The sequence below is a fragment of the Zalophus californianus genome, chromosome 2 (genome assembly GCF_009762305.2).
Source record: "Zalophus californianus isolate mZalCal1 chromosome 2, mZalCal1.pri.v2, whole genome shotgun sequence".
NCBI classification, from domain to species: domain Eukaryota; kingdom Metazoa; phylum Chordata; class Mammalia; order Carnivora; family Otariidae; genus Zalophus; species Zalophus californianus.
This window is the reverse complement of record NC_045596.1, coordinates 72,666,275-72,690,390: the sequence shown is the minus strand read 5'-3', so window position 1 is coordinate 72,690,390 and position 24,116 is coordinate 72,666,275. Positions and strand designations below refer to the sequence as shown.

The 24,116-nt window shown below is 38.4% G+C and overlaps 1 long non-coding RNA gene across 1 annotated transcript in view; it reads right to left on the bottom strand.

Moving 5' to 3' along the window:
* Positions 1-1,984: 1,984 nt before the first annotated feature.
* The window catches only part of LOC113925279, a 30,792-nt gene continuing 8,660 nt past the window's right edge, over positions 1,985-24,116 (bottom strand). The window contains exons 2-3 of the long non-coding RNA XR_003520966.1: positions 15,086-15,221; positions 1,985-2,120 (exon numbers count right to left, since the gene is read on the bottom strand). This is a non-coding gene — a long non-coding RNA (uncharacterized LOC113925279). The remainder of the gene's footprint in view (positions 2,121-15,085; positions 15,222-24,116) is intronic.

The following is a 24,116-nucleotide window of genomic DNA, read 5'->3' as shown; positions in this document are numbered from 1 at the left end:
CTGAGATTTGTCTTCTAGAGTATTCACTGTGAATCTCTTGTAGCCTCTGGGTCCAAATTTCTCCTTCCACTAACTTTGAGATAGTCATGTTTTTCCTTGGTTTGATAGTATCCATATATAATATCTTAAAGTACAGAATTAATGCTTCCACGGATATATGATTTTTTTCCTCTTTAAGTATACAAACACTAAAACTGGTAAAACAATTTTTTTTTTCTATCAACTGAGATTTGAATATAGGGTGTAGGCAGAAAACTTGTCCCAGGATCCCTTTAAGAACATGACCTGCTATTGTAAAGAGAGACCAGTACAAACAGAAACGGAAAATATAGCATAGATTTCAAATTGCCTGCATTGTGCTGTGGATATATGCATGTCTGCAGTCCACAAAGGGAACAATTTTCTCTTACAGGATAATGATGTCCAGGAGATGGAGCTATAATGGGATATTTCTGTGATGAAACAAATATATGTAAATGTTTCCATTCATTTTTTTTCTACAAAATAATACCCTGTGTCCTTGATAATTCTATCTCTAGTGCTTTAATTGGCAGCCCCTATAATATGCACAGATTCTACTTGCTGCTTTCAAACTCATATGTGCCTCTTTCAGCTATCTGAATTTGACCTTAGTCGGTCATGTTTTAAAACCATAAAATGGCCTAAAGAACATCTACGATGGACTACTTGATAATAATTGAACCAGTAACTGCCTCATCTAGCAAATGATTCCATATGGTTAAGATCTTAGCGTGTGATCTTAAGTCAAGGTTGTTTTGATTTAGCAAGAGACCAGTTGAATTTTTGCCTTAGCCCTTGTCTATTTTTACATGTTAAAATTATCACTACACATAACAGGCCCATTATACATAATAGTTAAGACATAAAAAATTCTCAGAAATAAAGTATTTTGCTTTACTGAGTCTGTGTGTGTGTGTGTGTGTGTGTGTGCACGTGTGTGTCTGAAATTTCTTTACCAGGTATAGATAGTCTTTGATTCTATGCTTAAGAAGAAACTTAAACTTCATATAGTCATGGAAAAGTTAACAGTGGACTTAAACTCAGTGTATGTATTACCAATCTGTGAAAAGTTAGAACACAATATAATTGACTTAACTGCCAAAACTACACCGACCAGAATGTAGTCTTTTTTTAAATATAAAATAGATGATATGTTTTTAAAATTATGCTGTGTGTTATCCCAAGGGAGATGAAAGTGTACCTACTCTCTCAACTGCCCATCCAAAGCTATTTACCCAACAGTTACCTGCTTTGTTATAGTGGCTTTCAGGTAAAATTTCATTTGAAGAATGCATTCTAGAGATTTAAATAATCTAGAGTTATTTGGAAGATTAAATGAGATAATTTATATAATGGGATGTTGCACAGTACTAAGTGAACGTTAACTCTCTCTCTCTCCCTTCCTCTTTCCTTCCTACTCCACATCCCTCTCTTTTCCTTTTCTCTCCTCCTTTACTCATGGATGATACCATGTCCCAAATAACAAATTTCATATAAACAAAATGGAGAAGTAGAAATATTTGAAATTGAAAAAACTCCCTAATCGGGGCAAAAATCCTTTGATATGAGATAGTTTACAGATTATATTCCCCATACATAAAATACAAAAAAGATTTCTGATCACTTGGTCTAACTGCTTGTTTTATAAAAATCAGTGATTACTATATTAGGCTTCCATAGAATTATGAATTTGCAATCTTGATCTTGAATTTTCTTTCTTTTGTCCTTCTGTACCCTGAGAACCAGATTGTGTACATAATGAAGCTTTAGCATTAAGGGACTTTGAAGGAAAAAAAATTAGGATGCTAGAATGTGTTAACTACTTTTTATGGCTTTCAATAAATTCCTACATAAAAGAGATAAGATAGTTTTGATAACTGGCATCCGAAAGCAGAAAGAAGAAAATAAGACCTCGCTTAGAGAAACACTACCTTTGATTTCTACTCAGTTGCCCGAGAACCTGGAAAGACTGGAAAAGCAGTTGTCCACTGCATGTCACAGTACCAGCAGAGGAGAGTGGGGAGAAATCTAGGATGTGATGTGTCTCAGAACGCTAATGCTTCCTGTCCCTCGTGCAGGCCTCTGCTATTCAAATTGTCCTGAAATGACAAAGAGAGAGAGAGAAAGAGAGGAAGGAAGGAAGGAAAGAAGGAAGGAAGGAAGGACGAAGGAAGGAAAGAAGGAAGAAGGAAGGAAGGAAGGAAGGAAGGAAGGAAGGAAGGAAGGAAGGAAGGAAAGAAGGAAGGAAGAAGGAAGGAGGGAGGGAGGGAGGGAGGAAGGAAGGAAGGAAGGAGGGAAGGAAGGAAGGAAGAAGGAAGGAAGGAGGGAGGGAGGGAGGGAGGAAGGAAGGAGGGAAGAAGGGAAGGAAGGAGGGAAGGAAGGAAGGAAGAAGGAAGGAAAGAGGGAGGAAGGAAGGAGGGAAGGAGGGAAGGAAGGAAGGAAGGAAGGAAGGAAGGAAGGAAGGAAGGAAGGAAGGAAGGAAGGAAGGAAGGAAGGAAGGAAGGAAGGAAGAAGGAAGGAAGGAAGGAAGAAAGGAAAAATGAATCACCTTGAAGGCTATATATCACAAGTCAGATTGCTGGACCCCAACCCCCAGAGTTTCTGAGTAAGTCCAAGAAATGAGCAAAACAGGGAAATGAAGGCTTATTACCAAAGAAACTCTGAAGGCTTGAACTGGACTTCAGGATTACAACTTATCTCTGACTTTGGCTGCTGGCTTATGAAACAAATAACCTTGGAAAAATCTAAACTCTAAGAGAGCTTTATTGTCAAATAAACTCCAAGCCTGTGATTTCCTAGGCCCTGAATATAATCTCTAAGCTCCTTAACTCACAGCAATGGGAAAGGAGCCTCTAAGCAGCATAGGGAGAGGGGTGATTTACTATTGGTTTGTAACCTTCTCAGGAACTTCCTGGGTGTGTCCGAAACTGGCCCCTTGTGCATGGAGAGCAGGGAGTGATCAAAGGAAGAGGCATGCCACTCCAGGTGGCAGTTTTAATAAACAAAGAGAACTCACATACACAAGACTTGACTTGGCCAGGAGCAAGACAAGTGGATCCCTGCAGCCACCCATCAAATCTTAATATATAGAGGCCTTAACTAGGTTCGGTCACATATACCATGCAGATGTTCTCAACACCACATCTCTATCATCAGATCAAGGCTATGTCCTTGGAGCAGCCTCTGGGAGTGGAAAAAGCAAGCAGAACGCACATTTCAAGGACAAGGGAGGTTGTAAGTAGCCTCTGATCATGTTTATTGCCTACCACAGTAAAGGAAACCATTTCCTTGATGGAATATTAGCAGCATTTCAGAATAACAAGGTCAAAGGCAGGGTATTTATTAAGGTTTGGTTCTTGTTTACTGTACCTGGAAATAGTTTAGTGTGAGCAGCATATGGGGATTGAACCAAGTTTGTTATTAATGGTTTAGGATCAGGAGACTTAGCAAGGGGAAAGTTTTGAAGCAAGCCTCAAAGAGTAAACAGTCTTACCACAGTTGAGTGATCTATTGAGACACCGTAGGGAGAGCAAGTTGAGAAAAGTTATTTGCCACTTTATCTTCTAATCAAGACTCTCCTGGAATAATGCAGATAGTCAAATATAAGTCATATTAATGTAGATGGTAAGGTGTGTGATATATAAGTTTTGATTCCTACAAAGCTCCTAGAATTTCGATCAGTAACTAGATCAGTCTGGGTTGTCTTTTTTGAGATGAGGTGTATGCATTCCATCTTAGCTTGAGCATGTTTAAAGCCATGTGTTGAGAGTATGTATGGCTATTAGGTAGCCTATGGAGTAGACTAAGATGAGCATTTGTGTCTGTCTCCAGAATTCATTCCCCTTTTACCAATAGTGCCTGATTTCCATTTGAGATCCATGTAGTTGTAGGGAAGCTGATTCCTCTCCTGGAGTCTAGTGGAAGATATGGCGATAACTGTGATTAACACATTTTATTTCCCTGATAGTGGCAGATTGGTTTAGATGTATGACCTAAACCTCTCTCATCAGAATGGATCTTGGAACACTTGTGGAGAATGCTCCAGCAAAGGCATTCTCTCTCTGGGTCTGGATGATGTGGTGATGGGATATGAGCTCTGACAACAGCTTCAGCCATTTTGCTAGCCTGAGGGAAGCCAGCCTAAGGACAATGACAACAACCCAGAGAGAAGGACAATGCAGAGGGAAACCCTGAGGAATATAAAGCAAGCCTTTGATGCCTAGATTTCCCCCAAATCCTCAGTGCTTTAGATACTCTTCTTGGCATTACAAAGACAAAGCAACAATATCCAAATCAGATTTTTTTTTTTTTTTGCTTCGCTTTCCTCTTCCCTGCTTTCCTTTGGTTTCCTCCCCCCACAGCATGAGAAAGACTTTGTACTTCTTCCTGTCTGATGGGAACCGCCCTGACATCAGAACCTCCTTTCAATCTACTGAATCTCTTATCATAAAACGTTAGGATATGAGTCATATGTAGGTGTCTTGAAATGTATTAGAAGGTATTAGAAGTCAAAAAAACTTCTTTCTCTACAAATTCTTGCATTCAAGGCATTTTCCCAGGTGCTCAGAGATATCTAATTTGACATTCAAAACTAAGTAATGATTTTTTATGTTAGGTGCAGTCTACTCTCACCCCGAAATAACTGAAGCCTAATCAAGGGAGGGATACTTAGGTCAATATAATTTATGGGGAATAAAGCTAAATCTTTTCATTTTGAAACTATCCCTGTTACGGACATAAACCAAAGTCACACTACATGATCAGGAAATTTAAATCTTCCCCTTCCTGGTTGTGACAACCAAAAATGTCTCCAGACATTGTCAAGACCGCCCAGTAGAGAATCAAAACCACAGTTCTCAGGTCTCAGGTTACAAGTCACATCCTCAGGGAATCCTCTCTCCATACCCACCCCCCACTCATATATTTGTGCTCTTCTGTCATAGCACTCATCCTAGTTTGTAATAAAAATTATTGGGGTTAATTATTTGTTTACTTTCAGTTGCTTCCACTAGACTGTAAATTCCCTGACAGCAGAGACTGAATTTTCCTTTCTTTTTTAAATTACTATTTACTAAGTAAACCCCCTCTATAACAATGATTATGTGTTAATATTTATTAGCAAACATAAGCTTGCTAAATGAATCAATTAAGAGTTGGCTAAATAAAAAAACACAAAGGCATTACATGTCTGGTAGTTTCAAACCTGAACTCACTCCTTTCTCTTATTTTGGGAACAATATATAATGATTAAGAGACAAAGAGAGAGGAAAGGAAAGGAAATAAGGAACGGAAGGAGAAGGGGAGAAATAGAGGAAGGAACAAAAAACAAGAGCATTAGTGAAGGTCGTAGGCCCGTAGAACTCAGTGTTGTCAGAATAAATAACGTTATTGAAAAGATAGATGCTATGGTCTATATGCATAGTAGTCCTATACGAGGAAATGAATATGGTTACATATTGAAACAGATCTTTGTTTCAAGGGTCTGACTTTCCCAAGGTTAGAAGTCTGTTGAATCACATGTAACACATTCTCCAGTTTCCCTTGCCTTCTTGCTCCTTATATTCAAAGCTATTCTCTGTGAAGTTTTGACCCCATTGTTAGCTACCCTTAACATTTCCTACTTTTCTCCAACTTTCCTCTGACATCATCACACTGTTCCAGACAATATGTGTTTTTGTCTAGCGTTCCATGTAGATCAGCTCTCGACAGTTCTCAGAATATCAAGAGATGCTATAGAACTTGCCCACAAAGACATAATAGCTTCTGTCAGCCATGTTACAGTGTCTAGTCAATAAGGGAAACCGAACCTTTTAAACTAACATTTAGGGCGCCTGGGTGGCTCAGTCGTTAAGTGTCTGCCTTCAGCTCAGGTCATGATCCCGGGGTCCTGGGATTGAGCCCCACATCGGGCTCCCTGCTTCACAGGAAGCCTGCTTCTCCCTCTCCTACTCCCCCTGCTTGTGTTCCCTCTCTCGCTATCTCTCTCTCTGCCAAATAAATAAATAAAAATCTTTTAAAAAAAAACTAACATTTAGAAAATGACAAATGTGGAAGCATCACATTTCCTGATTTCAAACTATATTACAAACTATAATAATCAAAATAGTACAGTACTGGCATAAAAACAGGCACATAGTCCAATGGAACAGAACTGAGAATCCAGAAAGAAATCCACACATATATGGTCAACTAATCTTTCACAAGGGCACCAAAACACACAATAGGGAGAGCAGAGTCTCTTCAATAAATAGCTTTGGGAAAACATGCAATGAATGAAATGCATATCCACATGCAAATGAATGAAATTGGACTCTTATACTGTACACAAAAATTAAATCAAAATGGAGTATAGACTTAAACGTAGTATCTACACCATTAAATTCCTAGAAGAAAACATAGGGGAAACCTCCTTGACATTGGTCTTGGCAATGGATTTTTTTGTATGTGACACCAAAAATATGGGCAACAAAAGCAAAAGTAAGCAAGTGGGACTACATCAAACTAAAAAAGATTATGCCCAGCAAAAGAACAATTAACAAAGTGGAAAGGCAGCCTACAGAATGGAAGAAAATATTTGCAAATCATACATCTGATAAGGAGTTAACATCCAAAATATATAAGGAACTCACGTAGCTCAAGAACAAAAAAACAATGGGCAAAAGACCTGAATAGATATTCAAAGAAGACATATGAATGGTTAATTGGCAGATGAAGAGGTATTCAACATCCCTGAACAACAGGGAAATACAAATCAAAACCACCATAAGATAATAAGATGGCTATTATCAAAAAGACAAGTTAGAACAAGTGTTGGAGAGGGTATGAAGAAAAGGGAACCCTTATACATTGATGGAGGGAAATGTAAATTGGCACAAACAAAATGAAAATGGAACTGAAATGCCTCAAAAAATTTAAAATAGAACTACCATATGATCCAGCAATCCCACCATTTTTACAGTGGGTAAACACACAAAGGAAATGAAATCAGTATCTTAAAGAGACACTGATATCTACAATCCCATGTTCACTGACACAGTCACAATGTAACAACATAGGTGAACCTGGAGGACATTATTCTAAGTGAAATAAGCCAGACACAAAAGATAAAGACTGTCTGATTCACTGATATGTGAAATCTAAAGAAGCTGAATTCTTAGAGAGAATGGTGGTTATGAGGGGGTGAGGAATGGGAGAGACATTGGTTAAAGGGTACAAATTTTCAGTTATAAGATGAATAAGTTCTGGGGTCTAATATACAGCATGGGGATGATAGTTAATTAAACTGTATTGTATGCTTGAAATTTATTAAGAGAATAGATCTTAAGCATTCTCACCATGGGAAAAAAAAAGGTGACACCATGAGGTGATGGATGAGTTAATTAGCTTGATTGTGGCAATCATCTCACAATGTATACATATATCAAGTCATGTTGCACACTTTAAATATATACAATTTTTATTTTGACAACTATACCTCAATAAAGCTGGGGGGGACAAAAGAAAAAAATGACATGTAACATATGCAAAAAGCAGAGAACTTTGGGTACACATGCAATACAAGAAAAGCAGAATAAAACTATCTAGTTAAAAAGTCCAGAGATGGGGTGCCTAGTGGCTCAGTCGGTTAAGCGTCTGCCTTCAGCTCAGGTCATGATCCCAGGGTCCTGGGATCGAGCCCCATGTCTGGCTCCCTGCTCAGCAGGGAATCTGCTTCTCCCTCTGCCCCTCCCCCTGCTCATGCTCTCTCTCTCTCTCTCTCTCTCTCAAATAAATAAATAAAATATTTTAAAAAAATAAAAAGTCCAGAGATAACCTTTGTGTGCATGCCTATACTTTTAAGAGATGTTTTATAACACCTAAATATGAAAAAAAAGTGCCTAAATATTACTTGAAAAAATTTTTACTTGCTTCCAGATTACTGCTTATATTCCTATCAAATCAAAATATTTGTTGTTATTTAAATATAGAATGATGCCTGATGACTAAACCCCAGACAGATCAGAGCCAATAAGGAACGTAAATACTGTATATGGTACCTTTAAAAAGTCTAGAGAGACATTAAGACACTTTTAATGTTTTTTCTCAAGTACAGCAGTACTGAATTGAACATCAAAAAGGAGTCAGAACCAAACAAGAAATCCCAAAGAACTGAGCTTCTTTCAATTCTGCTAACTCAGGCTTTTAAATTCAATGATGAATTTCCACATCTATAATCGCACATCCAGTAGTCCCTTACTCTCTCACACTACCCCTCACCAGCTGCATAATTGACACAAATAACTTTTTTATTTTTTTATTTTATTATGTTATGTTAATCACCATACATTACATCATTAGTTTTTGATGTAGTGTTCCATGATTCATTATTTGCATATAACACCCAGTGCTCCATTCAGTACGTGCCCTCTTTAATACCCATCACCAGGCTAACCCATCTCCCCACCCTCCTCCCCTCTAGAACCCTCTGTTTGTTTCTCAGAGTCCGTAGTCTCTCATGGTTCGTCTCCCGCTCCGATTTCCACCCCTTCATTTTTCCCTTCCTGCTATCTTCTTTTTTTTTTTTTTAACATATAATGTATTATTTGTTTCAGAGGTACAGGTCTGTGATTCAACAGTCTTGCACAATTCACAGCACTCACCATAGCACATACCCTCCCCAATGTCTATCACCCAGCTACCCCATCCCTCCCACCCCCCACCACTCCAGCAACCCTCAGTTTGTTTCCTGAGACTAATAATTCCTCATATCAGTGAGATCATATGATACATGTCTTTCTCTGATTGACTTATTTTGCTCAGCATAAAACCCTCCAGTTCCATCCACGTCATTGCAAATGGCAAGATTTCATTCCTTTTTGATGGCTGCATATTATTCCATTGTATATATATACCACATCTTCTTTATCCATTCATTTGTCGATGGACATCTTGGCTCTTTCCATAGTTTGGCTATTGTGGACATTGCTGCTATAAACATCAGGGTGCACATACCCCTTCGGATCCCTACATTTGTACCTTTGGGGTAAATACCCAGTAGTGCAATTGCTGGGTCATATGGTAGCTCTGTTTTCAACTTTTTGAGGAACCTCCATACTGTTTTCCAGAGTGGTTGCACCAGCTTGCATTCCCACCAACCGTGTAGGAGGGTTCCCCTTTCTCTGCATCCCCGCCAACCTCTGTCGGATAATTCTTTTAAAATGGATTATTTTCTTTCATCTACTTAAGACACTGTCCATTGTTGATAAAATCTATTGTAATGGAAAAGGTGGATCATCCAAGATGCTTTTCCTGATTCACAAACCGAAGATCTTTTGAGTTTCATTAATTGAAGCCGGTGCCAAACATTTTATTTGATTGTTCTTAACTTGAGGATAACTCAACTCCATCTCCATTAGAAAACACTCGGGTTCATAAAAGAATCATAGTTCCTATCAGTGAATAATTCTTCCTTGAGATTCCTCAAAGTAATTTGACATTAGGACATTATTATTAATTTTTAAGGGTTGAAGTAGTTTGTTACCCTTCTTTTTACTGTTTCATATTTTTACTTATTTTTTAAAATCCCTGTTGCTGTTGTTTTTAAATACATCCTTTTCATCATACTTGAGACTTTTGCAATCAAGGGCTCATTTGGTTATAATTGTCTCTCTCCCCGTTTCTGTATTTGAAAATGAATACGTACTTTTATCTAGCTTGTACATGAAATTTCACACATAAGTAATTATTCCCCTCCTATTTTGTTGTTGTTGTTAGGTTTTAATCATAATTAAAAGATTACTGGCTTCATTTTCCATAAGCCATTCAGTCTAAGTAGTTAATTATGAAAGTAAACTCATAATGCAAATACCATTAAACTCCATTGATAAGAAACCGAACACATCAAAGATTGGGTACAACAGGATCTTTGCAGAGCAATGTTTTTATCTGTTTATTCTTTTGCAAATCTATTTACCTTAGCCATCTTAATATAATGGTTGAATTTTCTTTTTGGCCACTAGAGGTCTACCATACCTATCTTGAGAACATGCTGGCCTTCCTCAGAGTTACACCGTGTTTTGGGACCAGTGTCGAATGTATTTATCATTTATCCATCTTTTCATTCGTTGACTCATTAAATTTCTTGGCATGCGTTTATCACTGCTCTGTGCAGTCATGGTGCTACTTTCAAAGGAGGAGGGAGTTGTGAGTTTCTTTTATCTGCCTCTTTCCCTATCTTCCCTTGTATAGGAGGCTCTCGACCTCCTGCCTCCCCATGCCCTTGTTCTATCAGACACCTTTTATCCTTTCTGCCTTTAACCTTTGTTAAAGGTTCTCTCTCCCTTGTTCTCACCCATTAGCATTTCAACTTGGGAATGAGCCTCCCATTTTTTTTTTTTTAAGATTTTATTTATGTATTTGACAGAGACAGAGACACAGCGAGAGAGGGAACACAAGCAGGGGGAGTGGGAGAGGGAGAAGCAGGCCCCCTGCTGAGCAGGGAGCCCGATGCGGGACTCGATCCCAGGACCCTGGGATCATGACCTGAGCTGAAGGCAGACGCTTAACGACTGAGCCACCCAGGCGCCGGAGCCTCCCATTTTGAAATCTTTCTTCACTCTGGTCTCCCTCTGGCTATTCCTCTAGGTCTCACCAGCCATTCACCAGTGAGTTCTCATGGATCATCTGCCTTCCTACTGTCATCTCCCAGTCTCCTCTTGCTGCAGTTGGGCTCCATCGAAGCTGCCCTAACAAACCGATGACATCTTCGTTGCTTCCTCTTTCTCCCCACATAGAATCATTTACGGACTCCTGAGGTCCTACCACTGGAATAGTTCTTGAATCTGGCTGCTTTCTTCCTTGCTTTACCTTCAGTCAGGTCCTAATCACTTCTCCTCTAAACTATACCCACAATCTCTAACTGGCCTCAAGGCACTAGTCTTGTTCCCTTCCAAAGTCTCTACCTTCCTGCCAGAGTGATCCTACTAAACACATCAAACAGTGTCACCACCTTGCCAAGACCCTTCTGTGGGTCACAGAACCTTCAGGAGAAGCCCAGATCCCTGAGAGTACAAGAGTGACCTGTCACAGTCTCTGCTTTCCTCTTCCCTACACCCCTCCCCACCTCTTTCCCCCAGACCTTCACCACACAAACTTCTAGCGTGCCCTGTCCTTTGATTACCATTGATTTTTGCACCCATCTTTTCTTCTCTGTTGAATTTCATCCTTTAGAATACTTTCTTCAAGAGCCCGTGGTAATAAACACTTGTCTTTGTATATCTTGAAGTGGTTTTAATTCATCCTCACTTTGAGTGATAACTTTTCTGAGAACACAGTTCTAGCCTGCTGGTTGTGTTTTCCACACTCTTTGAAGATAAGAGTCTAATGTTTTCTGGCATATATTGTTGCTAATGAGAACTCTGTTGCTATCCAGTTGTTATTCCTTGGTAAATAACCTGTTTTTCTTTGCTACTTGTTTTTTTAATTTTCAGTTTTTTCCTTATTGCTCGGCAGTTTCGCTCTCATGCATGTGTGTGATTTACTGATGAGAACACAGTATGGTTTTCACAGCTGAAGGCTTCAATGACTTTATTCTGGAAACATCTGAGCTTTTATCTTTCCCCCATTCTTTCTATTCTCTCCTCCTTTCACTGTACCTAAACATATGTAGAAGTTGATCCTTTATCCTTCCCATATCTTACTTTCTCATGTTGCATTTTTGTCTCTGCATCATTCACTCTGCTGTATTCTGAGCAAACATCTCAAATCTATCTTCCAACTCACTTTTGTCCTCTGCTATCTGTGCTATTGCTTAAACTCTCTTTTTTTTTTTTTTTTTTTTTTTTTTTGCTTAAACTCTTCTTGAAATCTAATCCTGAATTAAGTTTTCTTTCTCTGAGTACCATGGCTCCATGCACAGGTCAAGACATACTACACTTTATTCTGTAATTGTTGTGCCTGAAGCATAAGGGGCATTTTGTAAACATTGATTGAACATTTCCTGCCTTTAGCCTCAATATGCATACATGTCTGGAGCTACTAATATTCTATTTTCACTCTCCATCTACTTAAACTTCTTCCCCAGGAGATTCTGTAAGGGCGAGGGCTATATTTATTTTTTGCACTATTATATCCCCAGCACATAACAAACACCTAAATATCTCTGTGCTTTCTTCAGGATGTGCCTCTCATTACCTTGAAGAAAACCCAAAAGAGTGGTCTGTGATTTGAAAACCTTTGCAACACGACTAGAGTTGAGGGGCCATTGAAGGATCTCTGTTTTAAATGCATAGCCTTGGGGCGCCTGGGTGGCTGAGTCAGTTAAATGTCTGCTTTCAGCTCAGGTCATGATCCTGGAGTCCTGGGTCCCGTGTTGGGCTCCCTGCTCAGTGGGGAGTCTGCTTCTCCCTATCCCTCTGCCACTCCCCCGACCCCAGCTTGTGCACACTCTCTCTCTCTCTCTAACTCATTCTCTCTCTCTCTCCCAAATAAATAAATAAAATCTTCTAAAAAATAAAAAAAAAAATAGAAGCATAGCCTTCTCCAAACTTTTCCCTGACAGGTTAGGTCCCAGTCTTATATCTTAGGCAATTCTTCCTATTCCAAGTATGTTGACTGACTTTTCATCTCTGTGCGTTTGCTGAAAGCAAAGTTAACAATTCCAAATATTGAGACATATTACTTTTAACCAAAAAAATAAAAAAAAACACCAACTTTTTTTTTCAACAGAGGAATAATATAAATATCATCAAGAGACAATGCTTCTTTCCCATTCCTAATGTTTAGAGTAACTCTACCGACCTCTCTCCAGCCTCTCACCAACCTCAGGTGCCCCACCTCCCACCCACCACGGAAAAGCCAAACAGGTCATTTGTGAATTTGGTAGGGGAAACTGCATGGATAGCTCAGTTCCTCCCTCTTTTCTTATTCTAGGGAGCAAGGATTCTTCTCTGCTTCTCTGAGACTTCATTCTGCTCCTGTTGGGAGAGATTAGCTATGATCCGGTACTGCTTTGTGAAAACAAGTGTCTAATTTGGAGGTTCAGTATTAGACAGGTGACTTGCCTACATGTTCTTTCAGTAGTACTTTTTGTAATATGGTGGTATCTTGTCCTCTGTTGCTGAAACTTAGTTTTATTTATCAGTTGGTTTAGACCTAGACCAGGCAGGGGAACTATTTATTGGTGCCCCCTCAAAGATACCAACACATTTCAACAGAAGGTAGTAGTCCAAAGCACTCTTTTCGGTCACTGCCAAAAAAATAGCAACGTATTCATTCATTCATTCAATTACTCAACAAATATCTATTGCACATCTACAATGTCCTAGGCCCTGAGAACACATCAGTGAATGTAACAGTCAAAATCCTTATTGTTACGAAGTTTACATTCTAGGGGAGGAGGCAGGGAGAAATAAAAATAATAATAAGTAAATGCTACGGGGTGGGGGGGTGGGGGAGATTTAAACGATTGGGAGTGTTCAGTGGGGGTGTGAGTAAGATAGGGAGATAGAGGGCAGCCTCATTGAGGACATAACACTTGAAACATTTGCACAAAGAGTTGAAAAAACTGAGAGTGGGTCATGGAGATACGTGCAGGAAGAGGAAACTGCTGGAGGCAGGAAGAGTGAGGAGGCCAGTGGGGCTGGAGAAGAAGGACTGGAGGGCAGGACAGGGAGTTCATGGGAGAAGGGTCAAAGAGGAGATGCAGAGAGAGCAGCAGGCCATGCAGAGCAGGGGAGGCTGGAGTAAGGGTCTGAGCTTTCATTCAGAGAAATGTGGGCTGTCATTGCAGGATTTCAGCAGAGGAACAGCCTTACTGACTTGTATGTCAAAGGATGGCTCTTCTGGCTGTGCTGGTAATGAACCTGGTGTGTGTGTTGCAGAAGGAACAATACAGAAGCAAGGAAACTAGTTAGGACATTGTGGCAACAATCCAAGTGAGAAGCAATGCGTCCTGGAATGGGGGGGGGGCGCAGAAATGGTAATAAGCTGTCAGATTCTGGGTATACTTTTCAGGTTGAGCCAAGAGGAATTCCTGATGCGTTGGCGACTGGATATGCAGCCTGTTCTATCAACAACTTTCCAGGGTAAGTGCCTTTTAGGAAACACTGAATGAGCCAATCAGTGACCTCTGCCTCTGTGGGGCCCATTTTCAATAATTTAGAATGGAGCTTTGGCAGTTCAAGTCACCCCCAGCGTTGCCAGGAAGTGAAGTCTGGTCCAGAAGGACTCATTTCGACCTATCACTTGGTAGAGAAATGAAATTAAAACACTCCCCCTCTAGTGTTAATAAACGCTTTTTAGATGATGTCATGTGTATATAGTTTTAATAAGAAAATGTACTGATGAGTCAATATCCAGCCTCATACCCAGACTAACTGCTAAAAGAAGAACTCCTATGTACCACGCTTGGAGTCTGCGAAAAGGAGACAATACCTCTGAGATTTTGTGAAATTCTGTTTCATTTTAATGCTTATATGTTGTTCAAAGTATCAGGAAACCACATCTGTCATTCCCCTCCTTTTTATACCTTTTGACATAAAAGGCGAAACGAGGATCCAGCCACTAAATAAGCACATATTAAAAGATTGTTTTACAGGCCATTTAGGCCAAACATGACTTGATGAACTCAACCCACAAATGACAATTCTAAGACTATGACCTAAAACTTCCACAGACCTTTCTTGAAAGACTATCAACTTGCTCATACTCTGCTAAGGTAAAGTTGTAAAGCTGTCCATTTACCAAGGTATGTTATACAATATCTGACCAGTCATCTATATTTTTCTCAATTATTACTCAGATGTAACAAGGTAACAAAGCAAAAGGCGGCACTGTCTTCACAGATATATTGGGGACTTCTGTTGGGAACAAAAGGAAAATGCTAATTTTACCTATTTGCATGAACTTATAAAAGTTAGAACATGAAGAAAAATAAGCGACAGTCACAAATGTGTGCAAGTAGAGTGATCTCTCCGCCCGTGGACACTGCCATCCGGGCCAATTCAACACATTTCCTTTTACCTGCTACCATTCCATGTGTGAAGAAACATCCAAGCATTAAGGCATGAATAACATTTACTCTTACCTCCAGAGGCAAAGGTAACAAAGCAGATGTCAGCATCTTCCTAGCCGAACAGGAAGAATGTCAAGGACCCACTTTTACAACAGAGTAATCTGGGGATTTTTTCATTGAGATATTCTATTGTTTTTTCCACTGCCATCTGTAACAAAACAGGGAAATGAGGTTTTAAAAAATCAATGTTAAGTGTAAACAAATCATTTGGGCTCCACTTGGCTCCACAGTGTTTTATGTTTACCTTGCAGATGTAACCTTTCCAGGTATTGGCCAATTTCAGTGTGATAAATAAAATTATCTTTAAAACTGGAGTATGACGTCACCACAAACATGGTATGATGGAAACAAAGATATAGTCAGTGTCCATTCGTCCAGAATGACAGGAAAATGGATAATTGAATAGTCTCATTAGGTAAGAATTATTGTACATAAATTACCAATTTTCCAAGAAATAGAGTAAAAATAGAATATCTTTAAACTATAGTAGTACAAGTTAATCCATTTGGTTCACAATAATAACTATGCCGTACTAATAATTACAAATATCAGTTTAGGCTATTAGATACTGGGCTGAATCACTGTTAGCTTTCTTTCTGACCTGAAAGTTGTTAATTTCAACAAATTCTTGCCATATGATTATATCACTATTATTTGTCTTTCTCATGAGAGATATACAAATGCACATTTTTATAACTCCTGTGATTTGAACTTTTTAAATATTTTACTTCAGAAAAAGGGGGAGAAGGATCAGACATCCTCTAGAATGATAAATCCTCATATAGGAATAATAGAGAAAAAGGCAAATTTTTTCATATTACTTTTAATTACTAATCCTGTAATACAAATACAAATCCTGGTTTAAAATATTTAAAAATTCTGGTTGAAGTTGCAAAAAACCATTTAAGCTGGATACCCTTGTCCTACACTTGTCTTTAACAAGAATAAGCCTTCTAATCAGAAAGATTGAATTTGGAGCATAATAAATCTGAATACAAAATATCCTGGAAATATTTTCTCCTGCTTTTGGATACTGATCAGGAAGCAGCATATGCTTTTCAATTCCAAAGATCAGTCTTTCCTTTCTTTCATGCATATTAAAGTTTCAGACTCTGTATTCAACATGGAATGGTATTTTGATACGAACCAAAAGCTCTCTGCTCACCTGGGATTTCACTAGCCTCCTAAGCAGCAAGAACATCCTCAGTTTTTTCTCAATCTTGAAGGGTCTATAGCCTTCCAGGAATGCAGGCACTTTGGGGGACAACAGAAGCCAGCTTACTCTAGTAGGAAGAAAAGGCTAAGGAGATTCTGGCACCTGAAACATCCTTGCCCAGTAGGCATCTATCACAGGCATGAACATGGGGAAGATTCAGTGTGAGTCTGTAGTGGACACTGTCTCTCCTCAGATTCCTTCTGACCCGCTTTCCCAGCATTCACCGTCTTCTGGCTGCTGTGCTGCTAACAGCTGAACCTATGTCTTGCAGAGGTTCATCCTCGTCCTATACTGAGTTTCGCCACCTGCAATTGTCTGGTAAGTTAGGTCCCGATCACAGAGACCACCAGGTCTACCTGTAGCCAGTAACTGATTCCTAGGAAGATACAAAGTCCCAGCTCCTTCGCCTCTAGCTAAGACAATCTCTAAAACGTAATTTATACTCCAAAGCTCCCCATGGGATCAGGCTGTGTCTGGAGCTACACCTGAAGTCACACGATTGCTTGGCTTCTTTCCCTCCCCCCCCCCACTTGCTTCTCGGGGGAGCACTCCTTTATAAATCACTTGCACCTGGTTCTTTAACTAACGTTCTACCTCAGAGACAGCTTGATCTACAACAGATGCAAAGCTCCGGATCCAAGCATCACAACCACAGTATCTCAGTGTGGGCAAATAGGTATCCAACATAGAAAGCAGATGCAGAAATAGGGTATTTGGGCCAGGTGCCATTCCGAATGCAGCCTCGGGGAATTCTAATGGCCACTATCAAAAAGGATTGATATTCCAGGGCAGAACTCAATTCTCTTGGGGGAGGATGGGACTTTGGCAAGGTAGAAGAATAGAGATATGGGAAGAGGTCTAGTTACAAAAAGTGTGGCAAACTTTTAAATTCTGTCTTGACTATTTTTGTCCTTTCACCTGGAATACGTGCTCCCAATCTCGCCATATCATTTTCTGTTGAATCTGAAAATACAGTTCCAATGTCTCCTCCTTTATTAAGCTTTTCCAGTGCCCTTAACACAGGCATAATCCCTCTTTCCTCTCTGCCACCTCTATAATGGATACATAACTCTATTATTGCAATTGTCATCCAATATTATTTTTAATGTTTCACCTTTTCTCTCTTTATAGATTGTGACAAGGCAGCGTATGTCTCTCTTATCATTTTATCCCTAAAATCTGTCATGATGTGAAAATCATCTATCGTGAATTGACAGGAACAGATCCTAGAACAGTACAGAATCCCAGTTACATGACAAGGGTAAACATCAAAAAAAGACTGGAGCTGCTCAAATAGATCCCATCAAAGCTAACCTGGCAAATAGGATCAAGACTCTAATTGAGGACTAAGAGGTACACCAATGGGATGGAAGAAGGTGGCAACTCTCATGGGGCAAAGAACCACACTGGGTTGGAAAAGCACTTATTTCTAGATTCTTACTTTTTATAGCCCAAAATTGAGGAACTACATATATATTCCAGTTTTGTTCTTCTACACAAAAAAGATCAGATTTCTTTAATATATATATATAATTATATATACTATATTAAAGTATACACTATAATATATAACTATAACTATATATATAATTATATATATATATATATATATATATATGCTATAAACTATTAGGATCCAATCAAGTAAACAGTTATCTTCTTCCCCTTACTTCTGCAGTTTGGTGTTATTATGTTATTATGTTTGTTTGATGGTTAAAGAAATAAAGTTTAAATCTTATCTGCTACCCACTTCCACTAAAGAGTTTATTAAAAAAATAAATTCTAATTACTAATTTAAATAATGATTATAAATTATTTGTGCATTCTATTTGGGACATCTTTTTTCCCTATAACTTTAGGAAATCGATTGTTGTTTGTATTCATCCTATCTGTGTATCTTGATTCATAAGATTATAACCAGTTTATCAACATACGAAAAAAGTAAGCCCCATTGAATTGCACTTAGTCTATATCCTGGTTCAACAAGTGTGGAAACAAAAATGATTATAGTTGAGTCAGATTTCTGTTTTACAAACTCACTGCATTTAGAAAGGATGGTATGGTAAGACCTCAACCATCAAAATTACCAGAGTTACTGCCAAAGCTTATTACAAGCATATTCAATGAAACGGAATTCTTCCTGCTTTGCTGTTACACAGCAATAAACAAATGTGGGTAAAACTGTCAAGAGGCCTATTTATCTTACTCAATTTATCCTTTTAGTTCATCAGAGGTAAAAAAAAAATTTTACCACTGCTCTTCTGGGTACAAATAAATAGATTTTCTATGCAAAAAGTCCTTATGTTTTTATGTCAATTTCAAAATTTAAATATAGTGGAAAGTGGATAAAAGGTAAAATGGAGATAAGTGACAAGAGAAGATAGAGAATAATAAAAGTTAGTGTGGAAAAATATAAGCAAAACTATAAAGAAAAGAAGAAAATTAGACTAAACCTACAGGAAAGTTTCTTCTACTTATCTCCACACATATTAAAATCCTTACCCAGTAGCTGGAATTCTTTCATATTCCCCTGCCAACACTGAAGAGCTAAATTGAATTTCATGTTAGGAAATTGTTAAAACGGACATGATTTGTTTATGGTTTGGGTTTTTTTATTTTTGTTTTTTGTTTGTTTTTTGGGTTTTGGTGTAGTTGTTTTGGTTTTGGGTTTTTGTTGTTGTTGTTGTTGTTATAGATACCATGACCACATCTTAGATTTCTTTTTCCTTAAAGATCAGATAAATATTTGGTAAGTGTTTTACCAAAATTTTTTGTGAATTATATAGTCACTAACAAAAATACTCAAGTCCAACTGTGTAGTGTGAAAAAAGCCATAGACTACATACATAAACAAATAGGTTTGTCTGTGTTCCCATAAAACTTTATTTGCACAAACAGGCATCCAACCTGTGGTTGTAATTTGCCACCCCCTACCTAAGAGTAAAATGTGCTACTGAATACACATGCGTGCGTGTACACACACACACACACACACACACACACACTGCTCTATGCAAAAGGCCATGTGTATATTTGGGTTATATAATGTGCCTTTTATATGAATAAGAGTATGTATTATTGTAGGGTTTAGTCTTCATTAAATTATGTATAAAATATGATACATATTTTAATTATATTGTAATCTTCTTCCTTCCCTTTTTCTGAGACATTACCTGATTCATAGAGATACACTAATCTTTCCTTTATTATGATCCTCAAATTTTGGTAGTCTATGATTTTTTTAATAATTATGTTTTGTAATAATATGGCCTCAATACAAAGAGTAAGTTTGATGTATTTGTGTGTGCCTGTGTATTATTCAAACTAATCACTTCCCTCCCACTATAATGTAACTCTGCAACTTCAACTATTCATGTTGTTTTATAGACACAGATCCAGCCACTTAATCCTTTAAATTTGTCATTTTCATCATTGGGATTTATGCCCAAAAGACAGACCAAGAGCAATCTTTTTCCTGGTAGAAATGTACTGCTGAGTGGTTATTGATGTCCCCTTTCCAAGAGACAATGCAGACATCTCCAGGAGAGTTACTTTGATAGGAAATGTTTTTATGCCTTTTTTCCAGGTAGAAAATACGCGCTTAATTGTCTGAAGAAGGGCAATGTCTGACCGACTGACTTAGGCTTTATCAGTTTTCCCAACTAAAAGTACTATCACAACTCAGCAGATGATCCCTTCACGTGCCCTTTACTCAGCTCAGTATGCAGTGTCCATGGGTTAGTTACCAGGGCCCTTTTGTTGGTTTACAGGGCAGGACTAGAAGTTAAGCAAAGAAACCTCAATGGTAGGAAAGATGACTGCATATTTATAGAACGAAAGCCAAAATTGTGCTCTGCAGAAAAAAGAAAAGGAGTTCTGTTTTCCCATTTAAAGAAACAGGCACAAAGCCAAATTAATTTCTTCTAAAACCGAAGTTTGTGTTACATGGTCATTAAGTCTGAACTCTCAGAAATGAAGCTGACAGCTAAATTATAGGCAAAAGTCACTGTTAAGTACTGATCTCATAGCCTTTACTCACCAGTCTATGTAGGAGGCTATTTCTGTGTTTGATGTGTTAATCTGACCCTGCAGGCTCTACCCAGGTGGAACTCCAGATGAAGACTGAGAAATCAATGGAGGAATTGTACACCCACAGGAAGGTAGGAAAGCAGGGTGGAGCTTAGGGCCCCTGGGAAGACAGTGGGTCTGAATTGGGCCTTTGATACTACAGCAATTAAGCCTGACTAGCATGACAGCCAACAACATTCTTGTCCTGAATTTGTAGATTTAGCTATGTGTCCTCTAACCACAAAATGAAGGAGCACAGGGAGCCTTTTTTTTAGTCATAGCAAGTAACTGGTTGGTCAAGTTGAATTTTATCTCTGTGTGTGCATGTGTGTGTGTGTTTGTGTGTGTGTGTGTGTGTGTGTGTATGAATAGCATAGCCTGGTAATCTCTAAATTTAGTAATCATACTAAACTTATTACTATTATTTCAGTTTTTAAGTCTCCTTCCTGCTTGCATTCTTAGCAAGAATACCAGATTTAGTAATGACAGCTAAATTTGAATTTTAGATAAATAATGAATAATACCCCCTGCAATAGTTGGGACATAATAATACTAAGAAATAGTTTAATTTTTTTGTCTGAATTTTAACTGGGCATCTTGCATTTTATCTGGCAGCTCTAATTCTTAGTAAAGCATGGAAGATAGAAAGGGGTGAGATTTCATATTGAAATATATATTACTAGACGGAGAAATTGGCACTAAAGTCTTCCATGCTATGGTTCATTATAGATTGAATGAGATCAGTTTATTGTCTCTTATATAGACATACATAAATGATACAAAATTTTTGGGAAGTCCAGCCTGAAATAGTAAAATATTTTAAAGTAAATGATACAGGGGTGCCAGGGTGGCCCAGTCGGTTAAGCTTCTGCCATCGGCTCAGGTCATGATTCCAGGGTCCTGGGATGGAGGCCCCCCATCAGGCTCTCTGCTCAGTGGGGAGCCTACTTCTCCCTCTCCCTCTGCTTGCTGTTCCCTCTGCTTGTGCATTCACTCTCTCTCTGTCAAATAAATAAATAAAATCTTTAAAAAAAATAAAATAAAAGATACAACTTAAGGAAAGGAATCTAACAGAACCTAATCAATCACCAGTCACTCAAAAATATTTATGCAAAGAATTATGTGATAAGTTGTCCATTATCATACAGGTGGCATGGCTGTTAATTAACTCCAATTAAGACTAATAGAGTAGTGACTTTATTCCCTTGAAGTAAATGGATAATTGTCATTTAAAGTCCTTTGAAGGTTGAACCACAACATAGAAAGTAAGAAATAATAACGGATGATTAGACAAAGATCAAAAGAAAAAACTCTCTTCTTGAAATTAACACAAGATAATAATAACAATGCTAGCTAACATTTTATTGGACACTTACTAATATTCACATAGTTTGCCAAGCACTTTATATAAATCATCTCTTTTTGTCTTTTAATCCTCACAGTATTCCTATGAGAAAGATACTCTTACTGTCTCTGTTTCATAGATAAGGGAAATTGGGGCTTAAGACTAATTAATATGATTCACACAGAGGCAGGACAGTCCTTAATCCACATTTCACTGATAGCATAAAATTCCATGCTCCTAGTCATTAAGTAATATCAACCCTTACAAGCAAAAGACCAATCTGATGTATATTTGAAAATAGAAAATGGGTTAGAATAAAATAATAAGTAACCCAACGTTGAAAGACTCAGAAATCAAGCATTAAAAAAATAAATCAAAAAGACAAATTAAGAATCTGTCAGTCTGTTTTGTGAACCATAAGAGATTACTCTGACCGTAAGGAATCTTATGCTAGGGAAGGGAAGGATGCTCCTGTGCATTTTATAAAAGCTCCAAAAGTGAATCAGATACACCCTCCTAGTGGAGACCATTGGTTTGAACAGATGCACCCTATAATAGATACAAGTGATTCATTAGCTTACCATATGTTGGGAATATTAATTGAGACATAGGGTTGAATGCAATAGGGATGGCACTGTTGTCATTAATTACCACTATGAAAATTGGCTTCCAATTTGGGTGGCTACCAACTATTCATTGGGCATGGATAGAGCACATGTTAGGAAAACATCCTTTTGCAAAAATAGAACACTTTATTAAAGTTGCTAATGGCTTAGTCGGCTATACAGTGTAAGGAGGAAATAATAAAAATTTAAATATACAAACGGATCAAGATAGCAAAGAAATAAATATCCAAATTTATCAGTGTACCTTTTATAAAGTGTTTAATTGCTTTGAAATTAAAACTTTAGTGCCTTGTATGATTTTTTAGCTCCCAAGATTTAGGAAGTCACAAAATAACACCTTTCCTTTCCATTCCTGTGTTTAAAACCAGCTGAGAGAAAGACACAGAGATCATAGAGATAGATACTAAAATATAAGTGTGATTATAATAAATACCTGATTGGAAAGCATGACTTGTCTTACACTTAACAGCCACAACAGGCCTCCTCTACTTCACTCCTGAAGTAGACAAATGCCCCCAGCCAGTAATACGCTGCTTTGGATAAACATAGGCCTGACCTTGCAGATAATCAACGCAGGTTATCCAATGCAACGATAGAGCAGAGAATTCATACTTCCTGCAGGCAAGCTGGATCCAAAAGGTTAAAAGAAGAGAAAGGACAGAGTGACACATTCTAAGCTGTTTTTCTGAGCTCACTTGGTAGACAAGCTACTCCTCTCCCCTGGCGAGCAGGGAGTGAGGGCCTGGGAAGAGGCCAAGAGTGTTACTGGAGCTGAAAAGGAATGGAAATTCTCCCAAAACATGTTCCTTTCTGGAGCACCTGGGTGGCTCAGTTGTTAAGTGTCTGCCTTCAGCTCAGGTCATGATCCCAGGGTCCTGGGATCGAGCCCCGCATCAGGCTCCCTGCTCCGCTGCCTTTCCTTCTCCCACTCCCCCTGCTTGTGTTCTTGCTCCCACTGTCTCTCTCTCTCTCTGTCAAATAAATAAAATCTTAAAAAAAACAAATGTTCCTTTCTCCATCCTATTCAAGTTGAAAACTCAGTTGCTGAAGTTATTCAGCCAATTTCTGAGAGTTCCAAAGATTTCTGGAAATTTTGGAATCAAGTTTTTCTAGTACTTTGAATTTTGTGACAAAAATAGCCATAGTAGGGACCACTACTTAATGCTTATCATATGCCAGACACTGTCCTAAGTGTTTTACATATATAAATGAATTTAATCCTTCCAATTATCCTATGAGAGAGACTCTAATATGATCCACATTTTATAGTTGAGGATGAGGTACAAAGCAGTTGAGAATAATCCTCCATACTTTTGTTGGTGGTTTTTTTTTACTGTAAGTCCCCTTGCCTCCCACCTGTGCTACATCAGAGACACGGGAAAAATTAGCACGTCTGTCTGTATTTTTTCTTTAGGCAATAAGGCTTCGTTTGGTTCCTGTCCTCAAATGTTGTATTCTATGTAGGATTGGAGAAGCCTAAGGCTTTCTCAAAATCAAACAATTTCTTTCTCTGGTCCTGGTATCCATCTCCCCATAAATGCTCCAACTGCTAAAACTTCCCTCAACAGAGAGGCTATATATGTGCCTTCTTTTAGTCTTTCTGCATTAGCCAATCCAACTTTTTTAGATTTCTTCTTCTTTTCCATAAACATTGGTTGAGGTCATCTGCAAATCTCTCAAGTGCATTTGCACAATGGGGAATATAAAACCAACCCTTCTCTGTCTACTGTCCATGACTGCAGTCCCAGTGTGGTAAGGATTAAAGCCCAGTTACTCCGGGAAGTAGCC